The sequence below is a fragment of the Triturus cristatus genome, chromosome 7, assembly GCF_964204655.1.
Source record: "Triturus cristatus chromosome 7, aTriCri1.1, whole genome shotgun sequence".
NCBI classification, from domain to species: Eukaryota; Metazoa; Chordata; class Amphibia; order Caudata; family Salamandridae; genus Triturus; species Triturus cristatus.
Window position 1 is genome coordinate 434419742 of NC_140590.1, and position 22211 is coordinate 434441952.

The 22211-nt window shown below is 42.9% G+C and overlaps 1 protein-coding gene across 3 annotated transcripts in view; it reads left to right on the forward strand.

Annotated features, from left to right (window-relative positions):
• Positions 1–22211, forward strand: part of LOC146809887 (manganese-dependent ADP-ribose/CDP-alcohol diphosphatase-like) — a 286591-nt gene that overhangs the window by 30520 nt on the left and 233860 nt on the right. For all 3 annotated transcript variants that reach the window (XM_085616741.1, XM_085616737.1, XM_085616739.1), the window contains exon 2: positions 12518–12592. The gene's annotated coding sequence lies outside the window, so the exon portion shown is untranslated. The remainder of the gene's footprint in view (positions 1–12517; positions 12593–22211) is intronic.

Sequence of the window (22211 nt, forward strand, 5' to 3'; positions counted from 1 at the left end):
GCACATACATGCCCTTAGGGCAGGGATCTTCAAACTGTGGGGCGCGACCCCCAGGGGGGCCGTGGAGTGATGCAAAGGGGGTCGCGCCTTCCCAGTCACACTTCTGCCCAGGCCCAAGGGCTTCAGCCAACCCTCCCCCGTCTTCCCCCGTCCTGTGTCTCAGCCCGGGCTGCTGCAGTCAAACTTGAGCTGCTGGGGGCTCAGCTGGGCAGTGTCTGGAGTCTTATCTCCGGCACCCCCGTGTTTTTCACAGGGCTTTACAGACCATTTGCATTTTTACATGCCTTTGCAAACTGGTTACAGAGGCGTAGGTTTTTTTCCTGGTTCCAGTACCCCCTGGGTCCCCACTCAGCCTATTCCTTACATTTTTATTTTACATTTACTGCTGTAGCGTGAGATTGCATTTCATGGAAAGGAATACAAAGTAGGCTTGCCAAAAGAAAAATGCCTGACGTGTTTTGTTTAAAGAGCCTGCAAAGATCTCCTCTTGGTATTAAATAGACTTAAAAATAAAAAAGTATGTATGCATTCGTTATGTGACTTTTCTGTCTTTGTTCTCTTTAATTATCAGTCATGGATCATTGAGGCAGCCCTAGAACACAATTAAAAGTGCTTTCTATTTATATTTGCTGTTGGAAGTATGCACAGATAAGTGCTGAAAATACCGCTTTAGGTTACTGCTTTTTTTTGTACCAACTGGACCATCAAAATAATCTGCTGGCAACCCTAACCATAGGACTGGAAGATTGTTGCAGGATCAGCACATTATTTATTTCCTTCACCCTCGATCCCCAATTAATGCCGCAATAGTTTAACTTAGATCTTAAACTCTACGCAGCCGTCAATAACATGCTGAGTTACTTCATGGGTCTGGGAATACACCCTGCATTCAGACCACTCATTCCTCATTCCCGCCCTTCATTTTCACGCTCACCCTGCACTCATAGCGATCACAATGCACTCACACTCATCACAATGCACTCGCACCATTCACCCGCTCACCTTGCACTCACAGTGATCACTCTGCACTCACAATGCAGTTGTGCTGCTCACCCTATACCTCAACCTGCAGTCACACGAGTACACTACTCATCCTGCACTCATGTGACACTTCACTCAACTGTCCCCCTCACTACTCAATATGCAACTCACTCAAACAAGCCCATCAGTAATCATACATTCATTCATCCCATTCTGAACTTGCATCCGCACCCAAATTCATACGCCACCTCACTCACCCTGCAGTCTCACCTCTTGTCCTACTCTCACTGTTGCATCGCTCACCGTGCACTCACATGGGCACTCTTGTCACCCACACAGTGCAGAGGGTTAATGTGCCTGCTACAAAGAATATGTACCATGCAGATCCCAGAAATGAGTGTGAGTAAACTACGAGTAGTGCTATAAAAATAAAATATTCACCACATAACCTCATTTACATTTTCATCCCAGGCAATTTAGTCAACAGGTTTAGACATTTTTGTCAGGAGGGGGTCCTTACGCCTCAAAATGTTGACAGGGGGGTCTCGGCATCCAAAAGTTTGAAGACCTCTGCCTTAGGGCATGTATGTGTGCAAAATGTGCACACATGCATATTTTAGGGGTGCAACAGGGTGTCCTCTTGGTACCCTTGCAACCTTGAAATTGCATTCTCAATTTGCGATTTTCTAATTGGTAATCGCAAATTGAGAATGTCTTCCCATTCATTCCTATGGGCCTCCTAGCCCATAGGTATAAATGGGAAGGTATTCCTTATTTGCGAATCTCAATTTGCGATTCGCAAATAAGGAATATTTAGGATTCGCAACATTTTTAGCAAATCCTACATACATTGCATTTTGCGATTCTCTAATTGCGATTCTCAAAAAATCGCAATTAGAGATTCGCTAAATTTGTTTTTGATACATATGGCCCTATGTGATTGGATACCGAAACTATGCATTTTGAAGTTCTTCATTGTTCTTGTTGTTCGTATTCTTCATTTTTTTATGATTGTACTTTGATATGAACTACTGTATGGAAAGTAAAGAAAGAAAATGCATAATACTAGCTTCTATGTCCTTAGTAGAATTAAAACTCCAAGGCGTGAAATCTAAGACATTTTGTATGTCCCTGCTTGCTTAAAAAGGCAATGTGTGCAAGTAAATGGTATCACACCTGGCGATATTTGGCAGCACAGCTGTGAGTCAACACGGTTTATATCGAATCTATGTACTGAAAGCATTGGTGTTTCCTTGTGTCCATATGTGACATGCAAATACTTGACAACCGGTGCTTAATTTGTGCCACTGGGAGCACCGGCACTTATTTTTCCTCATCAGATATTTCCCGAGTGCAAGAGAGTGAAAGCACACAAACGAGGAAAAAAGGAGGAAGAGAAAGAAGAAATAACTGTCTCAAAGGAAGAAAGTAGGGACCTGCAGGCATGAGATAAAGGGGCAGGCAGTGTCTGGTGGTGCATTAAAGAGGCCTGCAGTAGATTCAGGACTACACATCCTTGGACTTCGGTGTGCTGACATTGGGCTCCAGCACTCATTGTTTTCCAAATTAACCACTGTTGAAAACAAAACACATGTACAAAGTTCACTTTCTGATGCCAACAGACTGTATTTGTAGCGTTGAGGTTGGTATAATTTTAGCAGGGTGAGTGTATATGTTTTTCCTATCTTTTAGCTTGTCTCTAGTCATGGAGTTATTTGTTTACTCTTATAGGTATAGGCATACAAGTTCCTCCATGTTGAAATGTTGGGCGCATTGGACTGTTAAGTATATCACAGCTACATATTTACAGCTACATATTTTTTAGTTGGTTTTTATGTAGTGCATGCTGATGGTTTTGACAAAAAGAACATTTTGATTTAGGGTATGAGGTAGGTAAGAATCGAATGAGATGATGTGGGAACTCGTTCCAATATTAAACTTTTCCTGATTCCTGCCCAGTCTGTGTGAATTTCAAATGAAGGCAAGTCTACATAACTCAAGTGTCCTCTCCGCTTATGGTACATTCCCTCTAAGTTTGGGGTTTGAACTTTCCATGGTCAGGGGCCATATACTACCAGAGTCATCCCTACTTGTTTCAAACCTTTGATGAGTTGATGGTTAATGAAGAGTGTGCTCTCCTAGCAATGGTTCGTAGATGGGGGTGCCGTTTTTGCAATCATTTGCTGCTGTTTGGGCCTGTATTAAAATACGTTTTGAGAACTGTGCAAAGGACCTTGAACGTAATCCTTGCCTACATCAGTGGGGCTTTAAGGACGATTTTGAGGGAGTTGCATTCATGTTTAAAACACTTTCTGCTTGACTAGTTCTGAAGCCTTTGTAGTTTTGCAATATGTTTCTTGGGGTGTAAATACATTGGGGTAGTCCATACATGCTATAACAAGTGCTCTCATCAGTTCCACCCGAGGGTTCTTTTGGAATAGTTGCACGATTTATTGGACCAAATGTACAAAGGTCCATGGAGTGGTCCATGGCCCAGACCAGTCAAAAAGTAATGAATCTAGTTTCCTGCACTTGGGTTCGAGCTGCGGAAACCATTCAGTGTCTGGCAGCAGAGCCTCTGCTGTCTCTACTCAGTAAAACACTGCCAGTGACCACTCGGCTTTAGTGCCGCAACAGAACTGGATCAGAAGGGGTGCTATACATAGGGTGAGCCATCAAATGCTTTTATTTTATTTTATTTTCATATCCAAGTTTAAAGGACGAAAAAAATTCAAAATGTCCCTCACAGCAACATGTATTTTTTGTTTTTAAAAAGAAACGAAAACTGTTGTTTCGGCAAAACAAAAAATAAATGCTGACTTGACCACCATTATAAGTGATGTGCTGAGCCTTAGGGCCTTAGCTACCCCAGCTGAATTGCAGTCAGCCTGCCCAGGGCTAAATTAGGTATTCAGTACTTGGAAAGCTATTCTTGACCTGTTCTCCAAGAATTACTCTTGGTTAGCTCTAATTTTAATTCAAGTTAATGCACAGTGAATCACCTTTAATTTACTTAGTGACCTGATTATGCCACTGTTTCTACATCACTGCCATACCTCCATTCCAACTGGTGATTGCCTCAAGTGATAGGCCACCTTTCTTCATCTCCCTCCAATAGTTAGAATTTTTATGTCAAATTGTTGTTATCTCTTATATGCACCTTCACATCTTTCTTTGGTCATTTTGTGATATTTAGGCTTTATTATAATCAGCTATACTCAAATCATGTTGCCACATATAATGCACATTTATGCAAACATAACTGTTCAGTGCTCTGGATCCTATTAGGTACTAGCCAGTGCTATTTTAAAGCTGAAAAATAAAACCTAGTATAATAGATTGTTCAAGTCAATATCAAATTGATTGCGAAGTGTGCTTAACATATATTTTAGTATGAGTTTCTGATTGGTTTTGTTGGTGTAGCTCTACAAGGTGTGCTTTCCTACTCACAAGTAACTCAGGTGAACTAGGTTCAAAGCACTAACGATAAATGTTAAAGACTAGTTATTGTAGCCCAGCAATACGCAAATCAAGGTGTTATTGAAATTGAGATGTTGCTTTTGGGTTACTAACAATCCCGCAGGAAGAGATCAGGTGCACTGTGGTAACAATGACAAACCCATTTCACTCTTCACAATATCACTCACACAGTGTACTAAAAAAAATAAACACTTCTAAGTAAAAATATTTATTATTTCCAGAGCAATCTATTTCTCAGAACTTCTAAAAGAACTGCCCAGAATATTATTAAAAAATCAAGAAGACCCGTTATAAATAACGAGAATAGAATGAACATTTCTAACATGGTTAAAATGTCATGTAGAACCTAATTCCCTAAGGCATACTTCTATGTGCTACACCAAGAGAGCATGGGAGGTGGAGCAACTTGCAATCTAGACTTTCTTAGGGAGAAAAGACGCACTGCATAATTTGTTGACAGCAAAGGCCGCCTTTTTCAGCAGAGGCGCGCCAACAATGTTCCCTGCCAAGGGCAAACACACGCTGCGCTCTTCCTCCAATTCTCAGCTTTGTCTGTCAGGTTACACTCCACGGATTCCAGTTGCAGTAATACCCTAATATATGATCACAGAGTGTTCGAGCGATAAGGGAAGGGAGAGGGAAGGTACAGCAGGGAAAAAGGAACCTGTAATAACAAAGAGCAAAGATTTAAACAGTGTGAGTAAAAAGGCTACTCTCATATATTCTCACTACACCCTTTCTATACCTTGCTTAGTATACAGCCGTCCCTCTGATCCTTAAAACCACTGGGATACCACTCTGGCTATGCACTGTACCTAGAACAGAGAACTCTTAAACATTAGCAAATCTTGGTATAATGCATGTCATCAAAGCATTTATCCTCCAGGCATACCTCATACATACCAGTATCTTCATAGGCAGCACCGAGAAGTACTGTATATGTCCCAGTGGAAAAAATAATGATACCCTCGAGAATCAGGAGATAAATAAAGAGAACCCCACACAACACTGTTCTTAATTGTTAGGAAGTTCCATGGACATGTCTCTGCCCAAATCCCAATGTACAAATAAATCCAAAGTCAAAATAGAAATAATATGGCTCCTGATAATACCTCAAACACGGTAACGCATGGTTGGATACCACTGCGTTCCGCTCTGGTATGTGTATACCAAGATTCCTAAATTTCAGTGAATAAACCCATACACAGTAATGCATGGTTACCTCACCACTGCATTCCGCTATGGTTTTCGATAAGTAAAAGTTCTGAACTGAAGCAACCCAGACATAGCAATGCTTGGTTACATCACTACCGCATTCCGCTCTGTATTCCACTGGAGCTCCGGTTCCCTCCGAGCTACCAGTCAAAATAGTCCCCTGAGAAATAGCGTGTTCACGGTATCCTCTCTGTGACACATTGTGCAGTTATTCATGATTCTGCAGACTTCCCGAAAAACCCGGCCAGGACCACAGAGCAAGATTCCTAGAATCCAGAGTGGCTTCCTTCCACCGCGGAACTCCCTCCCTCGGCCGAGAGAGAAATATCAAAGGTCACTGAATTATGCACACCATCCGGTGTGCTACGTTTCTTAAGTATCCCCTCCCAGTTACCAGGCACCATGGGAGTTGTAGTTTGGGGATCGGTACTGTAGGCACCTCTATGATCATTTCCTGACAGCAGGTCCTCCCACCAAGCGCCTCCTAGGACCAGGCTTCGTCGGAAGCCTCCTATGAAAGGAGCAAACAGCCACCGGAGCATGAACATTCTGCCAAGGTTCCCATGAGTCGTCTTCCGCAGAATACCCCTTCCAAAAGACCAGGTACCACAGCACACCCCTTCTCAACTTGGAGTCTCGAATGCATTTAATTTCTTATTCAAGCCCCCCATCACACAACACTGGTGGAGGAGTACGCCGCCGTGCCATCAGAGCAGGCTTCAGGAGATTGCAGTGGAACACAGGGTGTATCTGAAGAGTACCAGGTAACTTCAATTTGTAAGCAAATGGGTGGATCTGCTTGATTATTATGTAAGGGCCAATGTACCTAGGGTGGAACACACTGCGCAGCTTAAATCGAATGTTCTTGGTGGACAGCCACACTCAGTCCCCCACTCGATATTGTGGTCCTTCCTTTCTGTGACGATCCTCCCACCTCTTGTAGACCTGTTTGGCCCTTAACAAATGCTCCCTTACTCTTTGGCGCACTGTGTGTAACTTCCTCACTTGATCCAGTACAGTGGGCTGATTTGCTACGTCCTCTGGAATACTGATGGGTAGGGTTCTGGCATCATAGCCAAAGTTTGTTCTAAAAGGTGATATACCTATTGAACTATGCCAGGAGTTATTGTATGCTAGTTCCGCCATACACAATAGTGCCACCCATGAGTCCTGGGCCTCCTTTGCATAACACCTGAGATATTTCTTCAAGGTCTGATTTAGTCTTTCTGTCTGTCCATCAGTTTGTGGGTGGAAACTTGTAGAGAGCGTGGAATCGATATGCAAAGCTCGGCACAATATCTTCCAGAATCTGGCTATGAATTGAGGGCCTCTGTCTGACACTATCACTTCAGGTACACCATGTATTCGGATGATATTACTTAACAATAACTGGGCTGTAGGAAGATTCGGACAAAGAATAAAATGTCCCATTTTCGTGAGGCTATCGATAACTACCAAGATGGCTGAACATCCCTGATCTAGGGGTAACCCTGTTACAAAATCCAAACTTCTGTTTTGCCAGGATCGCTGCGGGGTAGGCATGGGCATAAGCTTCCGTTTTTTCCGTGTGTTTTCTGTTTTCGCTCTTTGCTCTAGCGCATTCTTCACAACTAGCCACCCAAGATGAGACGTCTTTGCTTACAGTTCTCCACCAGAAGTGACGTTGTATCAACTGAATGGTCTTACATATTCCTGGATGTTCTGCCAATGGAGCTACATGGCACCAAGTAAAAGCTTTCTTCTGCGATTCCTGAGTGGGCAGATGGAGTTTATTTTTATAGAAGGGCAGTCCCTGCTTCACTGTGCGCTGTGCCTCTTGTTCCGCCCATGTTTCCCACACTGAGCTCGTTTTATGGATGCGTACTTCTTCCAAGAAGTTTTCAACTCTGATAGCACATATCACTTTTGAAGGTTCAATAATAGCCTCTGTGACCTTGTTGTTGTTGGTGTCTTCCATTGTTTCCTGTCTGGACAAAGAGTCTGCCTTGCGATTTTCAACACCAGGCCTGAAGGTAATAACAAAATCATATTCTGCGAAGAACAGCATCCATCTCATCTGTAGTTGTGAGAGATGCCAAGCAGACTTCATATACTGCAGGTTCCTATGGTCCGTGTATACCGTGATGGGATAACAGGTCCCCCACAGATATTGCCTCCATTCCTGAAACGCCTTTTTTATCGCCACCAGTTCTTTCCCGGCGATAGTGTAATTCTTTTCAGCCAAGTTCAATTTCTTGGATAAGTAGGCCACCGGATGAAGCTGCCCAGTAGACTGGTTTCTCTGTGAAAGAATGGCTCCAACGGCCTCATTTGAGGCATCCGCTTCAACCACAAAAGGATGCTCCGGCTTAGGATGGGAGAGTACAGGAGCTGTGGTGAAGGCTTTCTTCAGGTACGTAAAAGCATTGTCTGCCTCACTAGACCATTGGAAAGGTACCCCTTTTCTGAGTAACCTTGAAATTGGGACTGCTACCTGGGAAAAGTGGAGGATGAACCTGCGAAAATAGTTTGCAAATCCCAGAAAGCATTGCACGTCTCTCACACTTTTTGGTGTTGGCCATTCTTGCACTGCCTGCACCTAACGCGCTGCCATGTGCAACCCTTCCGGACAAAGCATAACCCCGAGAAACTCCACCTCCCTCACAGCAAACTCACACTTGTTCAGTTTATAACAAGTTATGATCACACAGTTTTTTTAACACCATGATGACCTGTTTCATGTGAATCTCAACATTCTCATCATAGATCAGGATGTCATCAGTATACACCACTACAAAGAGGTCCACGTACTCCTTTAAGACATTGTTAAGAAAATACTGAAATGCCGCCGGGGCATTGCAGATGCCGAACGGCATTACAGTATACTCATATAATCCATAACGAGTCTTAAAGGCAGTCTTTCACTCATTCCCCTCACGGATACGCAATAGATAGTACGCACCTCTAAAGTCCAACCTGGTGTAAACCTTGGCCTCCCTCACCTGATCAAGCAACACAGATATGAGAGGTAAAGGGTCTCTGTTCCGTACAATGTTTTTATTCAACATACGATAGTCCACACGGGCTCTCAAATCACCATTTGCCTTGGCTATGAAAAAAAGTGGGTGAGGCAGCCGGCGAACGGGATGGTCTAATAAGCCCTATCTCCAAGTAGTGATCTCGGTATTCCCTCAAATGTTTTGTTTCGGCCACAGACAAGGCATACACTCTACATGCAGGGATAGTAGCTCCTTCTACCAAATCTATTCGACAACACCATCTCCTTCTCTGCTGCCGTAGCCACAACAAAAGGATACAACAAAGCTGCAGCCTGCGTGGGAGTTTTCTGAACCAAATGACTCTGGCATTCCTCTGAAAGGAACTGAATTGTTTCGGTCCTCCAATCTATGGTCGGAATATGGTGGCACAGCCAAGGCATCCCCAAAATTACTTCATACTGCGGTGCCTCAATGATGTTTAATGGCAGTTTTTCCCTATGTCTTCCATTCGTAACCGCTATAGTCAACACAACAACCTCCGTTTGTTCCATAATGAGACCAGATTTCAGTGGTTTGCCGTCCACGGCCAATACTTCTTCAGGGGTCTCCCTAGGTACTCTATGCAAAGCGAGACCTGTTACCAACCCGCTGTCTATGAAATTCCCTGTTGCCCCTGAGTCTACCATAACTAAGACCTGATGGAACTGTTGATTACACTCAAGACTCATAGGGAGCACAATATGCGACTCAGTGTCTTGCAAGGCCGTAGTAGACAACGAGGGGAGTTTCAAACCTTTGCCTTCATCACCCTCCCCTCCTGAGCCCCTGTTTTATTCAAGGCAGGATTCGAGGTAGACACCGCCACCTTCTTATTCCGTAACCAGGCACCAGAGGTTTTGGGCTTAGAGGGACAGTCTCTTACATAATGCCCCTTTTTTCCACAGTACATGCATAATCCCTGCACTCTTTGACTCTCCCTTTCTTCTCTCGTCAATGGGGCTCTAATAGCTCCGATTTCCATAGGCTCAGTCCCTACCTCAGTGATTACCACTGTTCTACGAGGTGTCTTGTCAGTCCTAAAATATCCTCTATCCCACTTTTTTTCTCTCACTTCCTCTCTCAGACATCCGACTATCTAATCACAATGTCAGATTTATCATTTCTGTACATGTAGTGGGTTGAGGATCCATCTGTGCCATGACATCTTTCATCTCTTCCCTGAAACCTCGATAAAACAGAGACATCCTTTTCTCCTCTGGCCATGCTGTTTCTGCCACTAACCGATTGAAGGTAGTCTGGTAAGTTACCAAATAATTCCTCCCTTGTTTCAGGTCTAATAATTCCCTATCAGCACTAAACGTAGTAGCCCCTCTATCAAACACCCTCTCAAATTCGGCCCTGAAAGCTGACCAGTCTAATAACACCGGGTCATTATTCTTAACTAAAGGAACAGCCCAATTGGCAGCGTCACCCACCAAATACGAAATCACAAAAGCTACCCTAGAATGATTATTTGGGAAGGAGGCGGGTTTGCATGAGAAATGCAGCATAATCTGTGTCAGGAACACCTGAATCTTCAGCAGGTCCCCAGCATATCTCTCAGGACTAGCCAGTGGGATGGGGGGGTGGCACAGTAACCTGCATTTGCGAGGTAGTAGGGGAAGCATCAAAAGGAATCCTGGACATCTTGTCTACCTTCTCTCTTAATGTGGCTGTTTCCACCTTGGAAGATGCCAGTTCCTGTTGGACCAAAACTAACGCCTGAAGGATATCATCCATGGACGCCATGACACACCTGGATCGTGCGGAGCAACATACGTGGTTGCGTTATTCTGTCAGGTTACACTCCGCGGAATCCAATTGCAGCAAGAAAGGGTCCACCTCCTGATATCACCAACACCCTAATATGATCACAGAGTGTTTGCGCGATCAAGCGAGGGACGGGGGAGGGAAGGTACAGCGGTGGAAAAGGAAACTGTTATAACAAAGAGCAAAGATTTAAACAGTATGAGTAAAAAGGCTACACTCATATATTCTCACTACACCCTTTCTATACATTGCTTAGTATACAGCCGTCCCTCTGATCCTTAAAACCACTGGGATACCGCTCTGGCTATGCACTGTAGCTAGAACAAAGAACTCTCAAACATTAGTACACCTTGGTATAATGCATGTCATCAAAGCATTTATCCTCCAGGCATACCTCATACTTACCAGTGTCTTCATAGGCAGCACAGAGAAGTACTGTATATGTCCCAGTGGAAAAAATAATGATACCCTCGAGAATCGGGAGATAAATAAAGAGAACCCCACACAACGCTGTTCTTAATTGTTATGAAGTTCCATGGACATGTCTCTGTCCAATTCCCAATGTACAAATAAATCCAAAGTCAAAATAGAAATAATATGTCTCCTGATAATACCTCAGACACGGTAACGCGTGGTTGGATACCACTGCGTTCCGCTCTGGTATGTGTATACCAAGATTCCTAAATTTCAGTGAATAAACCCATACACAGTAATGCATGGTTACCTCACCACTGCATTCCGCTATGGTTTTCGATAAGTAAAAGTTCTGAACTGAAGCAACCCAGACATAGCAATGCGTGGTTACACCACTACCGCATTCCGCTCTGTAATCCACTGGAGCTCCGGTTCCCTCAGAGCTACCAGTCAAAATAGTCCCGTGAGAAATAGCGTGTTCACGGTATCCTCTCCGTGACACATTGTGCAGTTACTCACGATTCTGCAGACTTCCCGAAAAACCCGGCCAGGACCACAGAGCAAGATTCCAAGAATCCAGAGTGGCTTCCTTCCACCGCGGAACTCCCTCCCTCGGCCGAGAGAGAGAAATGTCAAAGGTCACTGAATTACACACACTGTCCGGTGTGCTATGTTTCTTAAGTATCCCCTCCCAGTTACCAGGCACCATGGGAGTTGTAGTTTGGGGATCGGTACTGTAGGCGCCTCTATGATCGTTTCATGACATTGTCGGTTTCAGGCAAAGTACTGCTTCAGTGAACTGTGTTGGAATCAGTTGAGACCGCCTCTGACAGAATCTCGGCCGATAATCTGGGCGAAGGACCTCACCTGACAAGTGGTCCAGTGGCAGCCCTTGTATACTAAATCTTTCCTGAAACTGGAATTTCTGACATAAGTTTAGGAATGTCTGAAATAGATTATGTGCATCAAAGTGTGAGTCCCAGGCTTTTCCTTATGAGCATATAAGGTAAAAGGACGTCAGTTCAGACTACTCTAGTCGGCTAAATGTCTGTATGTGTTTTTATTTTACCTTCACATGATGAAGAGTAGACATTTGACCCAGACAAATGTCACATCAAGTATCTATGTCCTTAATCAAATGGCTTGACGCTTTCACAGTTTTGAGAAAGATAAGGTCTGGCAACATCTACGTCTAATGGCAGAAATGATAATGATTCTACATAAATCGGGGTGTATGGCGACTTACATTGTCCAGCAGTGAGAATATGGCTACCTCCATTATCCAAGGTCAGGACCTACATACAATTGATTTCGACCTTAGGGGCTTTACCTCAATTTCACATTTAGTATTTTAGAACAACGTTCGCCCTTTATTTGAAAGAAATTTGAAAGAATTCTCAGTATTTTCAAAAACATTTGCAGAATAAGATTATAAGAAAAGTCTTTCTCTCAGAAAGTTGCCCATATGAAATATGACATCTAACGTTCAAGACGTTACATTTGATTTTCACTGTCAGATTTATTTCATGATTAGTTGCATTTGATCTGATACCCATCAATACCCATCACAAATCTCACTTTTGATGTTTTCTCTCACGAGTGTCTTTCCAGTTACAGATTTCTTGTGTTTTCACTTGCAGGTTCTTTTGCAGGGCCAGGGTTGCTGTGAATGCCATGCAGAACCTTATGGCTGGGGAAAACTCGCTAGTTGGCAGGTAAGAATGTGTGGAATTCCTCAAAACGTCTGCAGCAGCAGTTTTAGCTTGTTGAAATACATGTTCCTGGACAAAGTTTGGATAGGGAGGATGCCTGGTTTAGTAGGAAAGCAGGCACGGAATAAATAAATAGACTAGCCTTGGTGGATGTATGTGACAAGCAACTTCCCGTGACTCCTCATCAGGCCCTATGCTTTCAAATCGACTAGATATTGCCACTTGCAGAGGGGATGGCTGTTTGCACAATCTCATATTGGGTCTCACTGGCTTTACAAGAGATTTTTAGGAGCCCACTAGCAGCTAGCCCATAGTCCTTTGCTTCACCACACTTCCCATGCAGGAACAGACAATTATAAGAAATGTCACAGTTTTCCGAACATATAATGACTTGCTCAAGGATAACGTGCTATTGCACAAATTAATTTTAGGTGCTACCTCTGATCCATGTGGGCTTTTACGGGCCAACCTACAGTATTAAAGTTTTCAAATTTACCCTTGAGCACCGAGACATCACACAAATTCTAAAAATCACAACCCAGCTTAAACTGGTAGTAAAAACATGCTTTGTACTGTCATCAGTAGACCCACGTATTTCCAAGAGTTCCTGTAGCTTCTTTTCAACTGCACACGTTATCTGAAAGGAGGCACAAAAAACTTAATAGCTTGGTTTATGCACGCCTTAATGCATATAATGACTATCATATTGCACAACCTAGGACAAGATTTGCATGAGCAAATTGGCACTAGCAGATAATCCCAGTCGAAGATTGAGAAAGAGACAAGACAGACAAAAAACCACTGTTGGTACTGTAGACCATACAGGCACATTGTAAAGCACCGCCCAAAAAATCCAGGGAAGGTTTGAAGGGAACCTTCAAGACAGAACTAACATCAAAAAGATGTTAAATAAACAGGCAAGCATTTATATAAAGGTTAATTGAAGTAAAAAAAAAAAAAGTAGTAACTAGGGTGTCCTGCACGTTTAACTTTAGGAACACCTTCATTTTAAAGAAAGACATCTTGCAGCAAAAGTGAAAAAATATGATAAAGTTTCTTCAATATTTAAAAAGTGTCTTTCATTAACAGACAGGACCGTTTCTAATCAGCACAGCGGATTATATCAGTGCATTGAGAAATATTTTTTAGAAGTGATATTTTTCAAACATGAATTTAGAAACATTCATCCCCCCCATAACAATGCTAATAGTGAATTTGAACTAAGAGGCACGTTAGTTGTTATGTGCACTCTTTGGGTGGCCTGGGTTCCTATTATACGTGAACAACATTATAGTTTATTAAATCAATACTGGAGAAGAGTTTTACAGCGCATAACCTGAAGTCATGAATTTCATGATACACTTATATGTGATAATGAAGAAAAAGGAGGGAAATAAAAAGAATTGCTTAGGATCACACAATTTGATTAAGTAGGGAAGCCGGTATTTATTCTAGGTTTTCTGGTTTCACATTTTGCAATTCAGCCACTCAATATATATGCTTCTCTTCCCCTGCACCCACCTTACTGCCAACCTCGTCTTTCCCCAAGCCTCTGACAGCCACCATGCTGGCATGAATGTGGCCTTCGGTCAAATCACAGCCCAAATGTTTTGGCCCCTGGGAAAATGTTTACGAGTACCCATGTTCTAACCTGCGAAAAACCCTAGTGCATTGCATGAAGATAGTCAATTTTTTATTGCTTTCTGTTTCGGCAGTCGTGTTTTGGCATGGTGCCGAGTTCCAAAAGGGTATACGGAAAGCCTTTCAGTATTTAATCAGATACTTTCTTGAAACCCTAAGAATGGATAATCATTCTGTGTTAGTTCAGTACATTGTTGACCTACTGGTAGCGTCAACTACGAGAGAAGCATGCAAGATCAATACTATTGCTTTACTGAATCATTTGGCAGAGAATGGACATAAAGTATCTCTGACTGTTGATACAGTTTTGCAAAACTGAAGTCCTGTACTTAGGACATCATATTGAGATGGGAGTGAGGAAAGTTTTGTTGAAGGAATATCAGCAATTCTTAACATTAATCCACCAATTACCCAAAAGGAAGTCCGCATGTTCTTAGGAATAGTGGGCCATTACAGACCGTGGATTCTGAGTTTTTCTTTGATAGCAAAGCCTCTTCAGAGGTTGACGCATAAAGACTTGTCCGATCCAGTACCCTGGGGTGACAATTGGATGACTGCTTTCACAGAGCTGCGAAAAAGCCTTTGCAGAGCACCAGCTTTGAGAATGCCTGATTACAATAAATGCTTCGTGTTATTCTGCAATGTAAGGGAAGGTTGCACTCTTTCAGTGTTGACACAAATGCATGGAAGCAATTGCAGGCAATTGCCTACTTGATCATGTTGTGGCTGCTTTGCCTGGATGTCTGGAAGCGGTTGCGTCTACGTGCGTGAGTCTTGAGCAATGTGAAAATATTGTGATGGGTCACCCACTGACAGTATTTATGTCCCATTCAGTGGAGATACTGTTGACACGCACACGCAAACAGTATTTGACCAATAGCCATCTGACAAAGCATGAAGATGTTTGGTTGGGTGCACAGAACTTGATTCTGAAAAGATGTACGGTGCTGAATCCAGCTCCCTTGAGGCCTTTGCCTGGCAATAAGAGTGTGATGGAGGAAGCTGAACACGATTGTGTTTAGAAGTGACTGAGTTGGAGACTAAACCCAGTCAGGATATTTTTGAAGAAACATTGTCTGAATCTAATCACGTATTGTTTGGTGATGGTTCTTGTCTGAGAGACAGTGAAGTAAATCTAAAAGCTGTGTATGCTGTGTGTACAGTTGGAGATGTGGTGGAAGCATCATGGCTGCAAAGGATTTTTTCTGTGCAAGTTCCAGAGCTTATAGCTTTTACATGAGCATGCACCATTTCAGAACAGCTCCGAGTTAAAATGTACACGGATAGTCAGTATGGCGTTGGAGTCCTATATGACTTTGGGCAAATGTGCTCACAGCGTGGGTTCATGACATAATGGAGAATGCCTAAGGAACCTTTTGCAGTCCCTACAATTGCCTACCCAAATTGCTGTTGTGAAGTGTTGCTTGTTACCCGTCCCGCTTCCTGTCTTCTGACCTTCTCCCCGATCACTACACTACATGTCCCAGAAAACCCTGAGTCTGGGGGGAGGGGTTGTGTGCCTTCCCATGCTGCTTTGCGAGAAGAGTTTAAACTGCGCGTTTGTCCTACGATCGGCGCTTGGCTTCCGAAGAGACCGCGAACCACGCCGTGTACCTGATCCCATGAAGCACCCCGGAGTATTCCAGACCTGACAGAGCTTGTTTCCTTTGATACTCTCTTTCCGCGCCGTTCCTGTAAAGGACTCCTACAGCAGCTCGGCGATTTTTCCCTTTAAACCCCTGGATTTTTCGCCGCTTGTCTCGACAAGCAGTGCAGAGCAGAACGTTCTCCCCCCCCCCCCCTTTTTTTTCCGGTAGTCACAGAACGTGCCGCCTTGGTTGAAGTACGGCGCGCATACTTTGGACTCGTAGCTGAACGCTCTCATTCTGGGAAGTGGAATATTCCCACTATCTTGTATGTGCCCCCACCCTCCATTTCAGAGTCACGCCCGCTCCGAGAAACGCGGCTGCCCTGAGTTATTGGCGAAGGACCCGCCACAACGATAACTGTAACAGACACCTTTCTTCTTTTGTTCATTTGTTTGGCTTGCACGCTTACTGGAAGAAGCTTGGGCATATATGACAATTTCAATCCTTTCTTCTGATTTTGAACGGTGAATTGAGACCAGCACCCGTATGTAATTTGGCTCCTTCGTGGTGAGAAGGGGTTGTGTTCCTTGAGTGACAGATAACTCAGGGTCAAAAAAATTAACTTGTTTCTGGTCAGCACCAATTGCCTTGATTTCCATTTGAACACCTAACGTTTTCTGAGAGAGACGCACCACGAACATTTTCCATTACATTAAGGTGGAGTCCGTCATTACCTAGGTCACTCTTCCTCTCCTGAGTCAGTGTTCCCCTCCACCTTTCTCTACGAGCTGGACACTTAAGGTACCTGTTAATCCTGGCAGATACTTGACCTATCTAGGATACCTTGTTACACGCTCAGCGAATTATCACGCGATTACTACTTTCTTGTGATTCCTCAACCTCTGGCTGACGCTAACTACACGTGGTCCTGTTGACGTCTCCTCTCTTCCTAGGGGTATTCCTCTCTGATATATGACTTTTATGGTATGGATCTGAGGACATACCTTGTGGGAGAGTGGGGACACTGTCCTCGCTCCTGTGGACACTGGTTATTCTGCGGCTCTGAGCTCCAGTCCCGACATTGCTCATCGTCAATGTACTGACTATGTTACCGTTGATAACCGGTATGCAGATGAGATGGTGAAATATTAACGCACACACATTCAATGAAGAGATTCTGAAAAACGCATCGGATGTTACCGATTGAACCTTGATGTTATCAGCTTTAGACACATGGGAGAAGGTTAGGAAGCTGCAGGATGAGTTGACAGAAGCAGAAAGACTAGGTTGAGAGCGAGCACGTTGTACCAAAAGAGAGGCTAATGTTTGGATTTTCATTGATGGCAGACCAGTACTACCTGACAGTTTGTTGTCACCAATAGCAAGACATTACCATGGTCCTACACAAGTTGGGAGAGATGCAATGATGTGCTCATTCAACAGGCATGGTAGAATCCCAGACTTAGAGCAACTGCAGCGACCTTGGGTCACAAATGTGTGATATGTCACGTACAAAACCCAGGAATAAGAACATAGGTTGTAATGAGTCATATTGGTGAATCAGCTGGTCCTTTTAACTAAATGCAGATGACCTTCATAGAGATTCCCCCTTGTAATGGCCTGAGCTATGTTTTAGTTATTGTGTGTATATTTTCAAAGTGGGTTGAAGCCTATCCGACTCATAGGAATGACAGTTTGACTGTGAATAAGTTATTGTTTAGGCAACCGATTCCACGTTTCTGATTTCTGGCTTATCTTGAGTCGGACCATGGAACTCATTTTAGCAGTGAGGTCCTAAAAATGTTATGTGCAGCACTACAGGTTGAGCAGAAGCTTCACTGCAGTCACCGACCGGAGGCTTCCAGGTTGGTGGGAGCAGATCAATGGCACATTGAAATCAGACTGGCAAAAGTATGTGCTTCTACGTCTTTGAAGTGGCCACATGCATTGCCTTTTATGTTGATGAGTTTGAGAAGTACCCTAGATAGGAGAACAGGATTATCGCCTCAAAAAGTGATTGGGACGAGTGATCCAGGTAATGCATTAGTCAATATTGCAGATTAACTTATTTTGGACTGCTGTTAGGGCCTCGCTGATGTGGTACATTCTGTCTTTCACCAGGTTTGAGAAGCTGCCCTTGCAGTCCAACAAGAGCAGTGACATGACCTCAGTCCAGGTGACTGGTTAATGGTGAAGAAGCACGCACGAAGAACGTGGTTGGAACCTCGTTGGAAAGGTCCTTTCCAAGTGATCCTTGTCACCAAAACTGCAGTGAAGTGTAGGGGTCTCCTGAATTGGGTACATACAGCACATGCTCACAGAGTCCCAAGTCCCCTGAATAATACAACAGCCCCCGTTCATAATGTGCTGGTGGTAACAGTGAGACAGAGGGATCAGGTCAGCCAAGCTGTTGGAGACCAACAAGCTACTCGGACAGCACTATTTTGGCTTGAAGGAGGTACGAGAGAGTCAACTGTAAGTAGAGAGAGTTGACTACAAGTGGTATATACCACAACGAAGGGCATAGTGCACTGAGAAAGCAAGTTGTACCCGTAGACTATTGCCCCAAAGGAGCTGACAGTCTGAGAGGCTGCCTGACCGCAGGACGAGTACCACCAATGGCTCCAGAAAGTTCTGAGCCTTCAGACCAAAGTGACACAGATGATGAGCAAACAGCTGTAAGGAGATCAAAAAGAGCAACAGTACCAAGTCAAATATACGTGTCTCCTAAATGGACTTACCTCGCTGCTAATGATTGGGCCTTGAAAAATAAGGAGGGGCTCCCCTACTTAAAAGGGACAGAGCACCAGCAGACTCAAAAGTCAAATATCAGTTTTCCCTTTTAAGATACTTCAAATAATGCATACATACACTAATATCTACACCAAATCTGTTCAATCATCAACTACTCATACAGGTAACCGGCTCCGGATGTCAAGGCACTTATAATAGGTATTTAATAAAAATTATTTTCAATTATACAATAATAACATACAATTTAAAAAGATTTTTACCAACCATATACCTTAAAAAGCGAAATGTACTACACTTTTACAAAGTTTCAACAATCCCCTGGAAAGGAATATACTAAGACATTCAAATTTGTCATAGAACTGTTAATTTGCAATTCTAGACTGCACACCACAGAGGAATTAATTCTCCATCCTAGAGACTATACTGTCTTTAACAAAATTTCCGGCGTCAACGCTTTTCGGTGGGTTAAATCAATCTGACCACCTTTATCAGGACAAACAAGTAATTCACTTTCTCCTTTCCAATTCTTAAAAAAAAAAAAAAACTTTTCTTTAAAACTGTGCAAACGCACTCAGTAGTACCAAACTGTCTTTAAATAAGCCAATTATTCATGGCTGACTTTACATGTCTATTTAACATCACTATACTTGTGTGCCAAGTGATAATTGAAGAGGTAACCATCCATTCCTGGTTGCCCACTCTCTTTATAGTTGTTCCCTCTGTTCAATTATATAATCGGACCGGCTCACGTTCCCATAGCTTTCAATTCTAATGGTGTGTGCTCGGCCTGGTCCTCACTCCACTTCATGTCTCCGTGAAGTTGAGATTTTGTTAAATTTGTTCAAGACAGTATAGTCTCTAGGACGGAGAATTAATTCCTCTGTGGTGTGCTGTCTATAATTGCAAATTAACAGTTCAATGACAAATTTGAATGTCTTAGTATATTCCTTTCCAAGGGATTGTTGAAACTTTGTAAAAGTGTAGCACATTTTGCTTTTTAAGATATAAAGCGGGCGATTAGGATGGCGGGCGGACCCTAGCGGTGCTGGGACCGGCCGCCAGTGGTGCGGCGGTCCCGCACCTGCAAATAGGATGCAGCTGCCACCGTGGCGGTGGCATCCTCCATTCCCAGCATTGTGGCTTGCGGTGTTTACAGCACCGCCCGCCACAATGCTGGGACTGCACTGTGTGCATTGTCATGCACAAGGTGACAGGCACCGCGCGGTGCCTGCCACCTTGTCCATGACAGTGTAGTACCCCCTATGTGCACTCCCCAATACCCTGGGGGCCTGCAACGGGCCCCCGTAAGCACATTCCGCATGCCTTTCCGTGACAGCGAAGGCTGCTCCCCGCTGCCTTCCTAATATGGATGGCATTGTCTAGCAGACACCGCCACCATATCAGGCCCCTTTTCCGCCCAGTCACCTGTGTGACCGGCGGAAAACAGGCGGACGGTGTTTCCGTCCGCCAGGGTCCCCCCCGCCATACTAATATGGCGGGGGGAAATGGGTGGCGGGCGGGGAAGGATGTAGGGCGGATCGACACCGCCATGCGGACGGTGGCGATTCGCCCTACATCCTAATCGACCCCATAGTTTGTAAAAATCTTTTTAGATTGTATGTTTTTATTGTAAAATTGAAAATAATTTTTATTAAATACTTTTATAAGTGCCTTGACATCCATAGCCGGTGTGTTACCTGTATGAGAAGTTGATGATTGAACAGATTTGGTGTGGATATTAGTGTATGTATGCATTATTGGAAGTAACTTAAATGGGAAAACTGATATTTGACTTTGAAGTCTGCTGGTGCTCTGTCCCTTTTAAGTAGGGGAGCCCCTCTCCTTGTTTTTCAAGGCCCAATGATTGGAAACCGGTATTTTACAAGTTTTGTGCTAACAATACATGTCCACTTGAAACTCCCTGAAGCGATCTGCGTTAAATGAATAAATGAGAAGATTTTTACCTTTGCCATAATTTTCTTTGAAGGAAAGACTCTTGCTGAAATTGCTTAAACCATTGCTGCTATTTTGATTTTTCTTTAGTTAAACGGTCTGAATCTTGACTAACCATGCAGTCCGATTCTGGAATCACTTTCAAATGCAAACGTGTATATATTGCGATTCTTTCTAGCCTTGTTTTTATATTAGTTGCAATGCTTATTTTCCTACATTTACCACATTATGTTTCTGTGAAAGAGTCAAAGCTTACTATTTCTTTAAAAGCTATAAAGAGAAATGTTTCTGATTTAATCAACATGAATGATGAGTTTTTGCATAATGGTTCTTTGAAAATAGACTTTAGCTCAAACGTTTATGCTATGTTACAAAATGAGTACACTAATACTATGGTTGTTGGTGAGTGTTACGTCTGTATGCAAATACCTTAATCGGTTGCTGAGTATGTGACATACCACCACTTACCGCTGACATATGGAATCTCTTGCAGTGTGCTAGCTAGTTTATTTTACGGTACTGATCAACTGATGTATTATTGCTCAAGTCAAGATCGGATCTTTTCTGAAATTGCTGTACTTAGACATTTAAATCTGCATCCTGAAGTTTTAACCATTGAGTCCATGGGTTACACAATCTTTTCACATGGCTTACACACTTAGAAATAACCTGGCATGTAAACTAAATAGAATGGAAAATAATATTATAACTTCATAGAAAGTAGATGAAATCATGAGAAAAATAATGTTAGTGTTTTGCCTGAATTAACTTCTTGGAAGTTGCCACCACAGAAGAAAACACATTTATAGAGGGAATGGCTTGATTAGCTTTAGATTGGCAATGCAAGGGTAAACTTTGTATATATCGATAGAAACCCCAAATGGCAATGCTTTTTTGTAGGAGTTAGTGAATGTGAGCATACGGTTGAATTGCATGAGATCTGGGGTAAATATTTAGAAGGTGTAGATCCTATTTTCCCTGCAATGTATTATATCTGTACGAAGAGTGCCTATTATAAGTTACTGAAAAATTGGTATGCAAGATGTAATATGGTAATCGTTTTTCCTAAAATTTACCGTCCTAAGTTAAAAGGAGAATAATACAACAAGAGAACAAAGAGAAGTGCAAATGAAATAGCAGGTGATATATTTGGAGTTCTGTTACCTTCAGTAGGAGAAGCCTTAAATCCTCAGAAAATTTGAAAGCTTTCTATTGCCACCAGTACAACTAGAGGTTTTTCGGTTGTGAATGAGGAGATGATATTGATACGATCAATGGTGATTCAAAATCGGTTCGCCTTTCATATCCTTCATATCATTCTCGCGAAGGAGGGCAGAGTTTGCAGATTATTGAAAGCTCAACATTGCTATGCCTTTTTACCTGACAGGAGTAATGACATGGTAGGGTATAATACAAATATTTCTGATTTAAACAAAGACCTGAAAAATGGTGCCTGGGAAACCATTGCTAAGGGATTATTGAGTGCCACCAATTGGTTGGGAAACGTATGAAATGTATGTTATTTCTATTTTAAGACCCATAGTGGTGATCTCGTTGTGCATACTGCTGATTATATATTCAATCATTTTTATGGTCTATTGACCGTAATATAGTATTTGATGATGATGATTATTAATCAAATTTTGCAAATACCAAAAGAGTAAGAAACGTGGAATGAAAAGAAC